Source organism: Colobus angolensis, unplaced genomic scaffold, assembly GCF_000951035.1.
Source record: "Colobus angolensis palliatus isolate OR3802 unplaced genomic scaffold, Cang.pa_1.0 Scaffold414, whole genome shotgun sequence".
Classification (NCBI taxonomy): Eukaryota; Metazoa; Chordata; class Mammalia; order Primates; family Cercopithecidae; genus Colobus; species Colobus angolensis.
The window spans coordinates 646,197-663,239 of NW_012117533.1; the positions used below are offsets into that span (position 1 = coordinate 646,197).

General features: G+C 43.3%; 1 long non-coding RNA gene across 1 annotated transcript in view; it reads left to right on the forward strand.

The window, feature by feature from the left end:
* LOC105521959 overlaps nucleotides 1-8,730 on the forward strand; it is a 20,546-nt gene extending 11,816 nt beyond the window's left edge. The window contains exon 3 of the long non-coding RNA XR_001003368.1: nucleotides 6,955-8,730. This is a non-coding gene — a long non-coding RNA (uncharacterized LOC105521959). The remainder of the gene's footprint in view (nucleotides 1-6,954) is intronic.
* Nucleotides 8,731-17,043: the final 8,313 nt, after the last annotated feature.

Here is a 17,043-nt window from a genome sequence, read left to right on the forward strand (position 1 = left end):
AAGAAAAAGAAAAAGAAAGAAAAAAGAAAAGAAAAGAAAAAGAAATATGACCTCCAATGTTGGAGGTGGGGCCTAGTGAAAGGGGTTCAGAGCATGGGGGCAGATCCCTCATGAATGTCTTGGTGCCCTCCCTGTGGTCCCCATGGTCATGAGTTCACGTGAGATCTGGTTGTTAAAAAGAGCGTGGCACCTCCTCCTCCCTCTCTCTTGCTTCCTCTCTCACTGTGTGACATGACTGCTCCCCTTTCACCTTCCATCTTGAGTGGAAGCTTCCTGAGGCCCTCACCAGAAATAGATGCCGGTGCCATGCTTCCTGTACAGGCTGCAGAAGTGTGAGCCAAATGAAGCTCTTTCCTTTGTAAATTACCCAGTCACAGGTATTCCTTTATAGCAACAAAAAACAGACTAACACACCTGCCCCAGGTCCCCTCCCTGGCTCTGACTTCCCGGGAGCTCTTCTACGTTAGTTATCTCCCCTGAGCAGACCTTTTGACTTCTCCAGACAGTTAGGCCTCTGCTCTGAAGTCCTGTTATACCCTAGGGGTCTTTAACTTTCATCACCCTGTCACTGGTATTGATTGTCTGCCTGTCCCGCTGGCCTCCCGGCCCTCTAAGGGCAGGAGCCCCATCTGTGCGGACTGCTGCTCCATATCTCAACAGTGCCTGGCACAGAGCAGACGCTCCATCAGTGTCTGATGGGTGAGTGAGTGAGCTCTTAAAGAATGAAAATCTAACTCAGACTGATGCTGTCACAATGGTAATCATAAAATGTCCACAGATTTATATAGCTCTTCACAATTTAAAAAGTGCTTTCTCCCTGCACTTTGGGAGGACGAGGCAGGTAGATCACCTGAGGCCAGGAGTTCAAGACCAGCGTGACCAACATGGTGAAACCCCATCTCTACTAAATACAAAAAATTAGCCAGGTGTGGTGGTGCACTCCTGTAATCCCAGCTACTTGGGCGGCTGAGGCAGGAGAATCGCTTGAACCCGGGAGGCAGAGGTTGCAGTGAGCCAAGATTGCGCCATTGCACTCCAGCCTGGGCAACAAGGGCCAAACTCCATCTCGAAAAAAACAAAAAGGGGTGCTTTTGCATATATTATTTTTATAATCCTTTGAAGTATGTGTTTCTTATAGAAGCCTTGCCTTTTTCAAATCTTTTATTCTTCCTAGTATATTTTTGCTTTGGAATTGGTATCAACTCCCATCTCCCTGTAATTTTTCATTTAAATAACTGACATTCATTTAGCCACTTTGCCTAAGATCTCATATTTAAAATGCAGAGAAGGCCTTATGATGCCAGTTTTACACCTGAGAAAAATAAGGTCCCCTGACTAGTGAAATAGAGGCCCCCCGGAGCCTGGGCTGTCTGCCTCCATGGTCTTGATCCTGCAGTGATCTACACTCACCTGTAGTCACTGGACATCTCCATATGCGTCCTTCCAAGTTCACGTTACCATTGGTAACCAGCCCACAGTCTAATTCCACCCTAGTCCTACTCATGCACCCACATAACAGGAGCATGGTAAACCAGAGACTTTCTAGATTGTCACTCTGTGCATTTAATCACTGGGCAAAATACATGTCATTTTAAATGTCCGTATTTTCATCAGAACAAAAACTGACAAGAACGAATGGTTTGGCTGAAGGTGTTTTTGTCGAAGCATATGGAAATGATCAATTTCTTCCCCAAATGAAGTGGAAACATAGTTTGAATACAGAAATATAAACCAGATCATTCTAAGGGCAGCTTCCCAGACCCCAAGTGGCCCTTAGACAACACCTTGACTGTTACTGGGTTAGTAATTTATTTATTATTATTCTTTTTTGAGATGGAGTTACACTCTGTCACCTTGGCTGGAGTGCAGTGGCATGATCTTGGCTCACTGCAACCTCCGCCTCCCAGGTTCAAGCAATTCTCCTGCCTCAGCCTCCCAAGTAGCTGGGATTACAGGTGCACGCCACCATGCCTGGCTAATTTTTTGTGTTTTTAGTAGAGACAGGGTTTCACCACGTTGGCCAGGCTGGTCTCCAACTCCTGATCTCAGGTGATCCACCTGCCTCAACCCTGCAAAGTGCTGGGATTACAGATGTGAGCCAACATGCCTAGCCAGGCTTAGTAATTTTTTAGATTGATAAGACCTGGGCCAGAATTGAAGCCAAGATCAGACAACTCAAGTGTGGAGATCGCCCTTGGCTCTAATGTCAGTGGCTTTCACCATGGGGAAGGGCATTTGTCCCTCCTGGGAGATACTGCTGCTGCTGCAGCACATTTGCCCCTTGACTGTGGGCTTGGCACAGGGAGAGGCTCTCCGGGGCTAACCCTGAAGCCACCCCATGCTTTCTCTTATTTAAATGAATAAATGTTGGGATGGGTGTAGTGGTCCTACTTGTAATCTCAGCATTTTGGGAGGCTGAGGTGGGAGGATGGCTTGTGGCTGGGAATTTGAGGCCAACCCTGGCAGCATAGCAAGACCCTGTCTCTACAAAAAAAGTTTGAAAATTAGCTGGGTGTAGTGGTTCACACCCGTAGTCCCAGCTACTCGGGAGGCCGAGATAGGAAGATTGCTTGAGCCCAGGAGTTAGAGGCTGCAGTGACCTATGACGACACCACTGAACAGCAGTCTGGGCAATAGAGTAAGACTCTATCTCAAATAAGCAATAAATAAATCAAATAAATAAATACTACACATTAATTTAATGTAATCTGACAAACAACAGTAGACTGAAATACCATCTCCAGGTGCCTGTCATCCTCAGAGTGGGCTGGCATGAAAGACTTTCATTATGGGCAGGGCGCGGCAGCTCACATCTGTAATCCCAGCACTTTGGGAGGCCGAGGTGGGCAGATCATTTGAGGTCAGCAGTTCAAGACCAGCTTGACCTACATAGTGAAACCCCGTGTCTACTAAAATACAAAAATTAGCCGGGCATGGCGGCAGGCACCTGTAATCCCAGCTACTCGGGAGGCTGAGACAAGAGAATCGCTTAAACTCTGGAGGCAGAGGTTGCAGTGAGCTGAGATTGCGCAACTGCACTCCAGCCTGGGCGACAGAGTGAGACTCCGTCTCAAAAGAAAAAAAGACATTAATCATGGAGAAAATGGCACTGGTGTGACCTCAAGAGAGAAAAGCTTCTGACAGCCTCCCAGAGCAGCAGCAAATGGGATATTCCCCCTTCTCCATTGGGGAATTGCTAGAAAACAACAAGCAGAACAAGAAAGAGAAACATGACTGGGAGTCAGCTGTCTCCTGAAGCACAGTGGTGAGGAAGGAAGGGCTGCAGAAAGAGAGACAAGAAGGTCCAAGGGGCCAGCCGTGAGGGCACAGCTGGGTCCTCCAGGCTAGGAGGCTCCCTCCCTGAGGAGCACACACATACATCCCATGTCTGAGACAACACCAACAGGTGTTGGGCCAGGGCTGGGCCCTTCCCTGAAATCTTGAGACCCAAAAAGGGCAGCACAGGACAGGGAAAGGTATGGACAAAGCCTGATTCCAGGACTTTTCCCAGGGGAAAAGTTTACAGGAGCTCACAGACCCTGGTGAAAGGATTCCTGCTAGCCTGGAACATAAATCAAGTTCTCCTGAAAGTATTAATAGCTGGCCCAGGAAGAATTCTCCTCATCCGAAGACGAGAAATAACCGAGAAAGAACCGACTTGGCAATTTGAAGCTGGAAAATCCGGCCCCAGCTCCTCTGATACTGGCCGTGACTCACTGTTCTGGCCACACGGTCCTCTGGTGGCCCAAGACGAGGCCCCGCCCCAGGCTTGCTCTCGACTTCTCAGGAAGTGAAATGATGCAGGGAGCATTTTGCACTCCCAGAAGGCTGTGGCTTAGAGCCAAGGGAAGGAAATCCACCCCTGCAAGAGGATTCTAAGATGCAAAGGGTGTTTCAACACATCCCTGGAACCACCCACCTCTCAACTTATTGTTACATCAAATAAAGGCTAAGTTATTTTAATCGGGATTTTCAGTTACTTGCAGCCAAAAGCATAATAATGAAAAGTTGTATAGAATGTGCCATTTTTGAAATATAAACAGATAAACTAACAAATAAACAATGCAAACACATATGCTTATCCATGCATAAACTATAGAACAATAAATGAGAAGTTAGGAGAAGTGTGGCTTTGCGGGAAGAAAACTGAGTGTCATGGGGATAAGGTGAAAGCAGGCCCTTTTGTCCACTTTGGAGATTTTTTTTTTTTTTTTTTGAGACAGGGTCTTGTGTTTCCCTGGCTGGAGCATAATGGCGTGATCATGGTTCACTGCAGCCTCTAACTCCTGGGCTTAAATGATCCTCCTACCTCAGCCTCCCAAGTAGCTGTGACTACAGGTGCGCCACCATGCCTTGCTGATTTGTTTTGATTTTTGTAGAGATGGGGGTCTCATTATGTTCCCGAGGTTGGTCTTGAACTCCTGGGCTCAAGTGATCCTCCCACCTCAGCCTCCCAAAGTGCTGGGGCTACACGCGTGAGTCACAGGGCCTAGCAGTGGTTTTCCTCTGGATATACTGCCTAGTCAAAATAAGTATATATATTTTTTTTACATCAGGAGATTCTCATTGCAAATATTGCTGCTTTGCTCTCAGGGCTCCAGGCTATAGACAGGCTGACCTACCCTGGGCAAGATCCCAGCATCTCCATTTGTCTCCAGTCCTTGTCTTTTGAGCCTCTCCCATTTGCCCTCCATTTTTGCACATGGTCCTGACTGTCCCTTCCCCTGCCTTCTAGGTGGAGCACTCACCCCTGGGATCTGGCACAGAGACTCCGCCCCAGCTCCTCTGATATTGGCGGCAACTCCCAGTCCTCAGGGAGCGCAAGGCAGGACGTTGCCTCTGGGACCTCTTATTGGTGCTGGCCCATCTCCACCAGCTTTGCCCTAGACGTCTCCGGAAGCAAATCTGACCCAGGGTGTATTTTCCTCACTCAGAAGACTGTGGCCCCAAGTTGAGTAAACACATGCCCAGCAATCCCAGAGGACGCCACAAAGCAGGACTGAGTGCAGCGAGGGGAGTGTGGACTGTGAATCTGAAATGAGCTGCTGATGGAGGGTTGACTCTCAGGAAATGAGAAGGTCTTTGCAAATCAGCTGGCAGCTCCTGAGGAGATTATTTTCTCCCTGAGTAGATGTTAGCTGAAGATACACTGACTACCAGGAGAAGACATGAACTTTCGGAGAGAAAAACTGCCCAGTACAGGTGTCAAACACAAGGCTGCTCGGAGCGGAAGTTGGCCATTCTGTCCAAGACGACCAGGTTGCTCATGATTCCAACACAGACTCGAGACTTGTGTAGGTAGGGGATGAAGAAATCCAGTGGCCTGTGGGCCTGAAGGATTACTCCCATCTTCCTGAAAAGTGGGGGCTTGGGGAGCTGGGAGTGCATTGTGCAGAGGGGAGGGGGCTTCTGAAGCCACAGGCTAAAAGGAAAACTGGTTCTTCCCCATGTGGGCTGGGAGACTCACATCTAAAATCTACTTCATAGTTTATATTCTAGGGTAGTAAATTTCTTTCTTCCCTTCTTTTTTTTGGGGGGTGGGGTGATATGGGAAGAAAAAAGAATCCAATAACAAATGATCTGATGTTCTAATAATATTTAACAACCCTTGAATTAGGTGTCTGCACTGTATTGAAAGAAAATATTTGGCTATTGGATTAAAACCTAAAAACCCTTAGAATAACAATAAATAAAGTACAGTTCTGACAACCCAAAACACAGTGAACGAGTGCCCCAGGGGAAGTCTGAGGGCTTGATCCAGAACTGCAAATGCAAGCTTGAAATCTCTTTGAAGTCTTAGGCTTGGTCTTTGAAATTCATCCAGTTTTGCCTTCTACCCATGAATGTTTATTTTAATATGAAAATCATGTTTTTTCTCCTCTAAAAATCACTCAGTCAAACCCAATGCTCTAGGAGGGTGTGGCAGGGGAACACATGGGCCAGTTTCAGATGCCCAGGGATTTGAATCATCAGGTGTCCAAAATCGCCAGTCACATTTAGACAAAGGCTGGTTGGTGACTGGGCTGCCGTAGATGGCAAGGACAGCGAGCAGAGCACAGGTGCCAGGTTTTGGGTGATGGCCAGAGATGATCTTCAGCACCTTTCATCAAAGAACGAGGAAAAATAATTCTACTGGGAGTCACACACACACGGGCTCACAGGACCTCTAACATCCTTGGCATCCTGGTTATACTGTGCATTAGTTCAGGGAGGTTAGGCTGAGATAACAAAATAGGCCCAAATGTGCAGTAGCTCAATACCATAGAAATAGAGCAGCTCATAGAGGGCTAGATGGGCAGCTCCACCCCATGTAGTCATCCAAGAACCAAGGTTGATGGCAGCTGACGGTAGTCATCTTTAACATATAGCTTTCCTGAGGGTTGCCACCTCAACCATCCAGAAGAGGAAACAAGCATGTCTGAGCATGCCTGCAAGGTTTTTGTGTTTGTTTTCGTTTGTTTGTTTGCTTGCTTTTGAGATGGAGTCTCACTCTTTTGCCAGGCTGGAGAGCAGTGGCACGATCTTGGCTCACTGCAACCTCCACCTCTCCAGTTCAAGTGATTCTCCTGCTTTAGCCTCCTGAGTAGCTGGGACTACAGGCATGTGCCACCATGCCCAGCTAATTTTTGTATTTTTAGTAGAGACAGGGTTTCACCATGTTGGCCAGGATGGTCTCGATCTCTTGAGCTCGTGATCTGCCCACCTTGGCCTCCCAAAGTGCTGGGATTACAGGCATGAGCCACCGCGCCCAGCCTGCAAAGTTTTTATAGGCCAGATCTGGAAATGACAGACACACACGGCTGCTCACAGCGCTCAGTCTTATGATCATACTGAACTCCAGGTATGACCGCATACCCCTATTTCTCCAAGAGAAAGAGAACGAGTTATTTTGTTAATTACTTTTTTCTTCTTTTCTCTTTCCTCCTTGTTCCTTGTTCCCCACTTCTCACTTAGCTCTTTAGAAATGCAATGAAAACCTTCAGCTTCCCTTCGCCAGAGGCTCCCTACATGATACTCTCAGATGATCTAACTACCTGCTTACTTAGAAACTCCAGAGCCATGACTGTCTCTCACCAGGAGATCGCCTCAAGAGACAACACTCAATCTGCAACCTAAAGCATGTCCACAATGGAACTCGCTCCCACCTGGAGAACATCTCCAGACGATGGCCACCTTACAACCTGGCTCTGCCCAGGACGGCACCAGCTGGACCACTCAGTAGATAAGGCAACACAGTGAGTCATGTAGACCTTGCACCTGCTCACTCCCTCCCCTGCGTGCTGCTCATGCCAGGTTCCCGTTTAAAAGCCCTGCTTTCTGCCCACAAAGGGAGGCAGTACCCTTAAAGGCAGGAGTTTGTACATCTTCCCCTAAGCTAAGACTTAGAATAAAGTCACTTTCTTTACATCAGAACTCACCCCTCTTCATTGGACTCTGCAAGTAGCAAGTGACTGAACCTGAATTTCAGTTAACACAAGGAAGTCTGGGAAAGAAGGTCTAGCTGTTTATTCAGGAAGGGAAACCTAGATTTTAAAGAGTGGCACTTTTTTTTCACATCACCTGAGGCCAGGAAATGACATGAAGTTGTGCACATTCATTTCGGGTAGATTAAATAATGAGATAGCTGCCACACCTGTCACCAGCACATTTCTGGGTAATCCTAGGCTCACTTCCGTACTTCAATTATGTAAAAGAGCCTTTGCCCCCAGTCAGTGAGCTATTGGAAAATGTACTGCCTCAGTTATTTATTTCTGAGCATCAGTTATTCCCAGAGCTTGATCTGATTCAGTTAGTTCCAGGCTCTCTGTAATGAAATTAATAAAAATACTTGTCACTCTAAGGAACTGACTAGGTACATTGACTAAGAGGTCTGAAGACCTATATTTTTTTGCTTAAATGATCTCTTTATTCTTAAAACTGTCTTCCATTTCAACCTTTTAACTGCTTAGTAAGCATTTCTCTAGAGTTCAAGAAGTTTCCATGGCACTAATTCAAATTAGAGTCTCACTCTGTTGCCCGGGCTGGAGTGCAGTAGCGCAATCTCGGCTCACTGCAGCCTTTGCCTCCTGGGTTCAAGCGATTCTTCTGCCTCAGCCTCCTGAGAAGCTGGGACTACAGACGTGTGCCACCAAGCCCAGCTAAGTGTTATATTTTTAGTAGAGATGGGGTTTCACCTGTTGGCCAGGCTGGTCTCGAACTCCTGACCTCAAGTGATCCACCTGCCTTGGCCTCGCAAAGAGCTGGGATTACAGGCATGAGCCACTACACCCAGCTGGCATACGACCTTTTTCATGGTAAGTTTGCCCTGCTAACTTCATTTGTGCTAAATGAAGCACAAATGGGGTTTATTGTTTTGCCAGCTCTGATGGTCACTATTTGCAATATATAAAACCAGCATAACATCTATGACAGATCTTCCTCCTAATTGAGACACTTTATACTCAAACTCAGAACCACTGTTTTCTGGCTGCTTTTGACTAGAAGGTGAACATTCCAGATATAGTTTGGATGTTTGTCCCCTCCAAACGTCATGTTGAAATGTGACCTCCAATGTTGGCAGTGGGGCTTAGTGGGGAGTGTTTGCATCATGAGGAAGGATCCCTCATGAATGGCTTAGTGCCCTCCTCATAGAAATGAGTGAGTTTCTCACTCTGTTAATTCACATGCTGGTGCCATGCTTATATAGCCTGCAGAACCACAAACCAAATAAACCTCTTTTCTGAATAAATTACTCAGACTCTGGTGTTCCTTTATAGCAAAGGAAAACAGACTAACACAGTCCCCTGAGTTAGTCTGCTAACACCCTGGTTGCATCTCTCAGCCAGCATCCTACACAAGGCAGACTATATAAACTGTTTAATGAAAACTCACCTTTCCAAGGCCAAGAGCCGCCTTGAATCTGTACCATTTCCTCTAGGCCTTCTATTTCCAGGAGGTTAGGGCTCATTTCAAAGCCCTGGGGCTCACACAGGTCTGTCTGCCATTGCTTTATCTTGCCTCTTAGCAACTTGGTGGCACCACATCGAGTCTCTGTACAGTATGTCCTGAGCTATGCCTCTGAACCTTTACCCAAAGCTACCACATTGCACAGCTCCAGCGAGAGCTGTGCTCCCTGTGCTACATGAAGACCCTCCATTCATTATAAGAATTTGGGAAGACCGCATCTGAATTCAGGCTTTCAAGTCTTTGGGGAGAATGCGTAGGTGGTTCTTGAAGCTCCAGTTCCATCCTACAGGAAACATTATGTCAGCTGCAATTGAACCAAAAGGGGGGAGCTTCCATTTTCAATGAGATGGTTTGAAAACCAAATCATTACAAACATCTGGTAATATGGAATAATGTAGGATAAACATGATTTTAAATGCAGCTTAAAGAGTGAGTTGAATACCAGAGCAGTGAGCAAGTGAGCTGATACTGTGACTGCCCAGAAATCATCAACCTCAGTAACCTTGGGGCTTGGGTTTCGGTATTCCTGCTAAGATAGAAGGCAGAGTTTTCATCTCATGCAAGTAAAGAAGACTCCCACAGCAAGTAGGAACACTTAAAGAACAACAATCTCAATAAAAGATTAGACTAGATAAATATCCATGTAATATCACAGTGGCATTATAAGAGAGCTTTTGTGTTACTTACAGCACTAGGAGGAAAAAAAAAAACCCTTCCTGGAAATTAATAACTGCACTTCATTCAAATTTGGGTTCAAATTCACACCAGCAGCATGGTTCACAAAAAGCCAAGAAAATAATATGAAAATGGTTCCAGCCAATAAAAACCCCCAGGGCACCAAACTCAGGTTGCACAAGATTTTCACAGAGGATGAGCTCACAATCAAAACTTCCACAATGCCCGAGGAAATAATCCACCATGATTAAGAACCAGCAGACATAATAAACAATAGTATTAGAACCCAAGGACTTCAGAAAATGGGATAATCTTATAAATTATAAACTAAGAGTATTTGACATGACTATTGTCAGAAAGAAAGGAAATCAAAACATAAGAAAATAATATAACATTATCAAAAATGAAATCAGATAAAAATAAGAAATAATCAAACAAAAATTAAAAATGTAAAAATAAAAATCTAGCCAGGCAGGGCAGTTCATGCTTGCAATCCCAGAACTTTAGGAAGTCAAGGTGGGAGGATCACTTGAGACCAATAGTTCAAGATCAGCCTAAGCAACATAGCAAGTCTCCATCCCTAAAAAAAATTTTTTAATTAGCTAGCAAAGTAGCATGCATCTGTAGTTACAATTACTTGGGGATCTGAGGGAGAAGGATTGCTTGAGCTCAGGAGTTCAAGACTGCAGTGAGTGGTTGGGTACAGTGACTCATGCCTGTAATCCCAACACTTTGGGAGGCCAAGGCAGGTGGATCACTTGAGCTCACAAGTTCAAGACCAGCCTGGGCAACATGACGAAACCCCATCTCTACTAAAAATACAAAAAACTAGCCAGGCATGGTGATGCGTGCCTGTAGTCCCAGCTACTCAGGAGGCTGAGGTGGGAGGTTGGCTCGAGCCCAAGAGGTGGAGGTTGCAGTGAACCAAGATCACACCACTGTACTCCAGCCTGGACACTAGAGTCAGACCTTGTTTCAAAAAAAAAAAAAAAAAAGAAAGAAAGAAAAAAGGAAAAGAAAAATGAAAGATGCAGTGAGCTATGATTATGCCACTGCACTCTAGCCTTGGTGACAAAGTACAAAACAAAACAAAAATTTAGTAATTGAAAAACTCAGCAGCTAGGTTTCACCTGATTTAGACACAGCTGATTAGAGAATCAGTGAACTGGAAAGCAAATTTGAAGAAATCATACAACAGGCAGTACACAGATCAAAAAATGCAAAAACACTCAGAATATGTAAATCCATAGAGACATAAAGCAAATTGCTGGTTGTTAGGGTCTGGGGGGATGAGAGAATGGAGACCAATTGCTTAATGTGTATAAGGCTTTCTTTCAGAATGATGAAAATATTTGTTGCTAGATAGGGGTGGTGGTTACATAACATTGTGACTGTACTAAATTTCACTGAATTTCACTTTTAAATTGTTAATTTTATGTGAATTTTTACATCAATAAAAATATACTTTTAAGAAAGAGATATTCAGATAAAATGAAAGTATCCAAACACATGTAATAGAAGTTGCAGAAAGAGAATTACGTGAATAAGGAAAGCCAGTACTTATAGAGAGAATGGCTGTAAGTTTTCTGGAATTTATCAAAGACATGAATCTGTGGATTCAGGAAGTACAACACGTTGTAAGAAAAATAAACAAAACAAGTCCATATCTGAAAACATCAAGATAAAAATGCAAAACACAAGACAAAAAGAAGATCTTATAAGCCACCAGAGAGGGCATTCTTTAAGCTAATAGTAAATATATTCTAACAGCAGCAATAAAAACCAAAATGCAATGGGATAATATTTTCAGAGTGCTGAAAGAATACAACTCTTAATCTAGATTTCTACAATCGTTAAAGCTATTGTTCAAGCGTGAGGGAAATTTAAAAATATTTTCAGGCCAGGCAAGGTGGCTCATGCCTGTAATCCCAACACTCAGGGAAGCCGAGGCGGCAGATCACCTGAGGTCAGGAGTTCAAGATCAGCCTGGCCAACATGGTGAAACCCCGATCTCTATTAAAAACACAAAAATTAGCTGGGTGTAGCAGTGCACACCTGTAATCCCAGCTACTCGGGAGGCTGACGCAGAAGAATCATTTGAACTCAGGAGGCAGAGGTTGCAGTGAGCTGAGATCACACCACTGCACTCCAGCCTGGGTGACAGAACAAAATTCCGTCTCAAAAGAAAAAAGAAAAAATATATACATTTTCAGACAAACCAAGACCGAGAGCATTTAGCCCATTAACTCTCACTGAATGAGCACTTAAAGGATTTCTTTAAATTCTTTTAATTTCTTTAAATATCGGAAGAAGCAATTAAACCCAGAAGAAACAAACATGACGTAAAAGCAATGGTAAGCAATGAAACTGGTAAGCATTCAGAAAAATCTAAACAAGAAACAGCTGTACAAGAATGATGACAATGTTTAGGAATGAGGTACAAAAGTGAAATAAAATAGTAGATAACAATGACATCTATGACTGAGGAGAGTTGGAGGGATAGGGAGTTAAACATTCCAACAACTGTGTATTGTGCAAGAGGAACGCAGAAAGAACAACTGAGTAAAGTCGGTGGCTCCCCCCTGTAATTCCAGCACTTTGGGAGGCTGAGGTGGTGGATCACTTGAGGTCAGGAGTTTGAGACCAGCCTAGCCAACATGGCAAAAATCCATCTCTACTGAAAATGCAAAAATTAGCCAGGTGTGGTGGTGCACACCTGTAATCCCAGCTACTTGAGAGGCTGAGGCATGGGAATCGCTTCAACCCCGGGAGGTGGAGGTCACAGTGTGCTGAGATTGTGCCACTGCACTCCAGCCTGGGCAACAGAGTGAGACTCTGTCTCAAAAAAAAAAAAAAAAAAGAACAACAAATAAAGACTTTGTTAATTCAGGAACAAAGTTAAAAATTGAAAAGTAGTCACAGAAGAATAGAAATAGAATAATAGAATATATACCTTCCCAAGCAGCAGCCAAGTAAGTAAGAAAAGGGAAAAGAAAACATAATCATTCCAGTAGAAAGCAGAGAAGGATAAAATAAGTAAAAAAGAAAATGTATATATATTGTAAACAGAAAACACAAAATAATATAGTAGAAATAAAGTGTTTAAATTACAATAAATGTGGGTTATATAAAATATACGCTAAATTGTAACAGTATATAAAACATAAATAGATTAAACTTATGTGTTCAATTTAATTCAATTCATGGAAAAGGATGCAACCCACAAAAGATTTAATACAACTGATTATAAATATATGAAAATAATTCTCTTCTAATTGAAGAAAAATGAACTCACATACAGATTTTTAAATAACAATCTTTAGTGCTAAAGGAAGTACACTGGCATTCTTTTCAATGTTGACTGTAAAGTGAAATGGTGCAAATTGTCCGGAGCACAGTTTGCAAAATGGACCAAAACTTTGGTTTTAAAATATGCACACCCAGCAATTATACTTGGAGGAAATATTCAGACATGTGTGCAGAAATTTATCTACAAGGATGTTCTAATGAATTATTTATAGTATCAAAAACCTGAGACCTGAATATCCCACAATTAAGAGAGTTGTTAAATTACTACTCATGCTATTGCTCATATTACCAATATTAGTAGTAAATGATAACATTTATTAAGAGTTCACTATGTGCCAGGTGTTGTTCTAAACACTTTACTGATTAACATATTTTAATCTCCATTACAACAATGTGAGAGAGATATTATCTTTCTCATTTTAGAGATAAGGAAACTCATTAAGTAAATAATGGGACTAACATTTTTAAATTAAAAAAGAGAAAGAAAAGAAAACTAAAGTATATGGAAATTAGTAATTTGCCTGAAGTCACATAACGATCAAATAGAAGAGCCACGAGCCAGCATTTGACCTGATGGAGTAAGTCTCCAGAACCACGTCACATGCATTGGTTAGGTTATGGAGGCATAAAACACATGTTCTAGGAAATACTGTGTTTTAATAACACTAATCATGTGAAACAACATGTATCACAAATCCTAACATTGTGAAAGCACACATGTATGCTAGTATAAAAATCATATTTATACACAGGCATATTTAGGCACAAGCACAAAAGCATCATACACTAAAATGTGAATGACCTCTGCCCTGGGTACCAGGATTATGGGTAACTTTCTCCTTTGTGCTCTACTTTTTATTTTCACAAGGAACACATATTACTCCTGAGATTCAAAACAAAGAACACACAATTTCAAAAGTAAAGAAATCGATGTGGCTGGATGGGGGTGGGTGGGGGTGGAAGTCAGGGTCAGGAGGAAGGAGATAGTCTAGGCAGGGAATGGGGAGAGGTTGGTCAAAGGGTATAAAATTTCACTTAGACTGAATGAAAGAGTTCTGGAGATCTGTTGTACAGCATGAAGACTATAGGTAATAATAATGTAGCTTATGTATCCTATACTTGAAAATTACTGAGAGTAGATCTTAAATTTTCTCATCACACACACACACACACACACAAAAGTGATAAAGGCCATGTGCAGTGTCTCATGCCTGTAATCACAGCAATTTGGGAGGCCAAGGAGGGAGAATCACTTGAGCCCCAGAGTTCAAGACCAGCCTGGGCAACATAGTGAAACACTATCTCTTCAAAAAGTAAAAAAAATTAGCCTCACATGGTTAATTTTTTTAACCATGACCTGTGATCCCTGCTGCTCGGGAGGCTGAGGTGGGAGGATCACTTGAGCCCAGAAGGTCAAGGCTGCAGTGAGCCATGATCGTGCCTCTGCACTCTAGTCTGAGTGACAGAGGGAGACCATGCCTCAAAAGTAAAAATAAAAAATAAATTACTTTTTAAACGATAAATATGTTAGGGAATGGATATATACATTAGTTGAATTTAGTCATTTAACAATGTATGTGTAGTTCAAAACATCATATTGTGTACTGTAACATATACCATTTTTATTTGTCAGTTATATCTTAATAAAACTAGGAGAATTCGTTAATTAATTTTATTTATTTATTTATTTTTAAGGCAGGGTCTCACTCCCATCACCCAGGCTGGAGTGCAGTGGCACAATCATGGCTCACTTCAGCCTCCACTTCTGTAGTTTAGCTGATCCTCCTCCCTTGGCCTCCTGAGTAGCTGGGACTATAGGTGTGGGCCACCTTGCCTGGCTAATTTTTTTGTATTTTTAGTAAGTAGAGATGGGGTTTCACCATGTTGCCCAGGCTGGTCTCAAACTCCTGGGCTTAAGCAATCCTCCCACCTTAGCCTCCCAAAGTGCTGGGATTACAGACATGAGTCACCACACCTTGGCCTAATTAATTAATTTATTTATTTTAAAAGAAGAAGAAAGAAGATGATCATCCCCTGGCCCAGCAGGAAGCTTCTTTGTTTCTGGGACTTCCTGGTCTAATGCAACATTTCCCCAGCACCCAAGCCAGCCGGGTTCTTTTCCACAAGCCCCACGTCTCCAGCTGTGTCTCTTGGCAGCTATCTGAGCCGCCCGCGGTCAGCAGCTTACCCTTTGTTTTCTGAGTCCAACCCAAGAAGACACTCAATGAGCTGTAGAGACGCATAGGTGTTTCCTTTATGTCATCTCAGGAAATGGGCCCAGGTGGACAGTTCATAGTGGGAGACAAAAGTAATTCATTAAATTCATTCAACATATGTTTACTGAGCACCTAGACATGTGGCAAATGCCATGCTTTTAGGTCATGCAACCTTGAATTCAAGGACATTAACTTAAAAATTTAATCAGCCTCTTCCACTATACTGTTCTGGTGCTTTTTGTTGTGGATGTGGTTGTCAAACAAAGGTCACAACAATAATGTTGCCTTTGACATAGATATAAACCATAAACGCCTCCTCTTTACAAAAATTCTACCTCCAAGAATAAGGCTTCCCTGGTTCATAAATAAGTTCATGCATGCTAACAAAGGTCCCAGGAATTATTCTATTGCAACTAATTCAGATCCTTCATTGAGTTCCTCAGTGTTTAATCAAGGCTGTGCCACATCCCTCCTCATTACTGAAATAAAATAAAGTCTGTGCCACATAGGAAATGTGCACCTACAATATGACTTTTCTAGTCTCACATTTTAATTGGAAAATTGGTAGTCCCATTTGAATGAAATCATCCTGCACAACAGATTTGAAAATGATTCCTGCTGAAAGAACATTTTTCCTCTCACTTTGCCTAAGTCTGAACCACAGTGTGACTAGAATGATAGCCCTTTTAGGTTTGACTTCACCCTCAGGAAATACTTTCAGCTTTTTGGGAGGCAAACCTGGGGGATTTTTCAATTTTCCAGCAAGATTGCTGTTTTAAAAAATATTTTCCTCTCTTCTGTAAAAACCTGGCTTCTTAGCACCTGTTACAAAAGCACTATATAGATCAACAGGTCAGAACGCTTTAAAATTGCAGTGCCCCTTGATTTAAAATGCTACTCTTGGGCCAGGCACAGTGGCTCACACCCGTAACTCAGGAGGCTGAGTGTGGAGGATCGCTTGAGGCCGGAAGTTGGAGCTCAGCCTGGGCAGCATAGTGAGACCCCATCTCTAAACAGTAAAAAATAAAATGCTGCTCTTTAAATGGATGTTAGCTTTTTATCTGTTACGAATTCTATTACTCTTCATTGTTGAGATGCTAAGGGGACCTCACTCAGTGGGAAAACATTTTACCAAGAAAAAATCAGTCTGAGAAAATGCAAATAAAATTATTTATTTGTTTTTGAGACAGGGCCTTACTCTGTCACCCAGGGTGGAATGCAGTGGCACAATCTCAGATCACTGCAACCTCTGCCTGCTGGGCTCAAGCGATTCTCCCACCTCAGCCTCCTGAGTACCTGGGACTATAGGTGCACACCACTATACCCCAGCTAATCCTAGTTTTCATAGAGATGAGATCTCGCTATGTTGCCCAGGCTGGTCTTGAACTCCTGACCTCAAGTGATCATCCCACCTCAGCCTTCCAAAGTGCTGGGATTACAGATGTGAGCCACAACCCCCAGCCTAATTTATTATTTTTTAAAAAAGATGAAGAAGACTGGGCGTGGTGTTTCACACCTATAATCCCAGCACTTTGAGAGGCCAAGGCAGATGGATTGCCTGAGGTCAGGAGTTCGAGACCAGCCTGGCTAACATGGTGAAACCTCATCTCTACTACTAAAAGTACAGAAATTAACCCAGCGTGGTGGTGGGCACCTGTAGTCCCAGCTACTCGGGAGGCTGAGGTAGGAGAATCACTTGAATCCGGGAGGCGGAGCTTGCAGTGAGCCAAGATCATGCCACTGTACTCCAGCCTGGGTGACAGAGCAAGACTCCATCTCAAAAAGAAAAAAAAGAAAAGAAAAGAAGAAAGAAAAAAGAAGAAAAGAAGGAGGAGGAGGAGGAGGAGGAGGGGGAGGGGAAGAAGAAGAAGAGAGAAGAAGAAGAAGAAGAAGAAGA